The sequence below is a fragment of the Haematobia irritans genome, chromosome 2 (assembly GCF_050003625.1).
Source record: "Haematobia irritans isolate KBUSLIRL chromosome 2, ASM5000362v1, whole genome shotgun sequence".
Lineage (NCBI taxonomy): Eukaryota > Metazoa > Arthropoda > Insecta > Diptera > Muscidae > Haematobia > Haematobia irritans.
The window spans coordinates 79924-81940 of NC_134398.1; positions in this window are offsets into that span (position 1 = coordinate 79924).

A 2017-nucleotide genomic window follows, 5' to 3' on the forward strand; every position below is an offset into this window, starting at 1 on the left:
CACCTGTAAAAAATTACATTTTTTTGTCATATGATTATGATTGATGGCAACACTTTTTGCATAAAACAACAAATAACACGAACAAAGAAGAAGAAATAAAGCAAGAATGTGTAATAAATATGCGGCAAATTACAATAAAATCGATTAATATATGCCGATAATAGTGTCTTTTTTGCATGCAAATTTGGCGACACAAAATGTCATCTGATTTTTTCCAAAATCTAATAGCGTTCATCTTTGTCCAACAAAGACTACTCTAAGCCAAATTTCATGAAAATCGGATAAAAATTGCGACCTCTGTCGTATGAACAAAAATGCAAATAGATAACAACGACATACGGACAGAGATATGATCAGACGGACGGACAGCCAGGGCTAGATCGACTCAACGGATGATTCTGAATCGATCCATATATTAAACTTGGACTCGAGGACAACTAGTTGTGCTATTCACCATCTCACACAAATCAATTTTATTATACCCTGAACACGTATGAATTTATTACATTATTATCGGCATTGACGATGTACAAACTCGAAATTTTTTCTCACAAATGCCGCTAAAACCCTCAAAACACGTCAAATCGGGTCAACATTCCCCCCGATCTTGTCGCAATATACAATATATATATACAAGAAAAAACCCGACGGCGATCACAAAAAAACACCTGTAAAAAATTACATTTTTTTGTCATATGATTATGATTGATGGCAACACTTTTTGCATAAAACAACAAATAACACGAACAAAGAAGAAGAAATAAAGCAAGAATGTGTAATAAATATGCGGCAAATTACAATAAAATCGATTAATATATGCCGATAATAGTGTCTTTTTTGCATGCAAATTTGGCGACACAAAATGTCATCTGATTTTTTCCAAAATCTAATAGCGTTCATCTTTGTCCAACAAAGACTACTCTAAGCCAAATTTCATGAAAATCGGATAAAAATTGCGACCTCTGTCGTATGAACAAAAATGCAAATAGATAACAACGACATACGGACAGAGATATGATCAGACGGACGGACAGCCAGGGCTAGATCGACTCAACGGATGATTCTGAATCGATCCATATATTAAACTTGGACTCGAGGACAACTAGTTGTGCTATTCACCATCTCACACAAATCAATTTTATTATACCCTGAACACGTATGAATTTATTACATTATTATCGGCATTGACGATGTACAAACTCGAAATTTTTTCTCACAAATGCCGCTAAAACCCTCAAAACACGTCAAATCGGGTCAACATTCCCCCCGATCTTGTCGCAATATACAATATATATATACAAGAAAAAACCCGACGGCGATCACAAAAAAACACCTGTAAAAAATTACATTTTTTTGTCATATGATTATGATTGATGGCAACACTTTTTGCATAAAACAACAAATAACACGAACAAAGAAGAAGAAATAAAGCAAGAATGTGTAATAAATATGCGGCAAATTACAATAAAATCGATTAATATATGCCGATAATAGTGTCTTTTTTGCATGCAAATTTGGCGACACAAAATGTCATCTGATTTTTTCCAAAATCTAATAGCGTTCATCTTTGTCCAACAAAGACTACTCTAAGCCAAATTTCATGAAAATCGGATAAAAATTGCGACCTCTGTCGTATGAACAAAAATGCAAATAGATAACAACGACATACGGACAGAGATATGATCAGACGGACGGACAGCCAGGGCTAGATCGACTCAACGGATGATTCTGAATCGATCCATATATTAAACTTGGACTCGAGGACAACTAGTTGTGCTATTCACCATCTCACACAAATCAATTTTATTATACCCTGAACACGTATGAATTTATTACATTATTATCGGCATTGACGATGTACAAACTCGAAATTTTTTCTCACAAATGCCGCTAAAACCCTCAAAACACGTCAAATCGGGTCAACATTCCCCCCGATCTTGTCGCAATATACAATATATATATACAAGAAAAAACCCGACGGCGATCACAAAAAAACACCTGTAAAAAATTACATTTT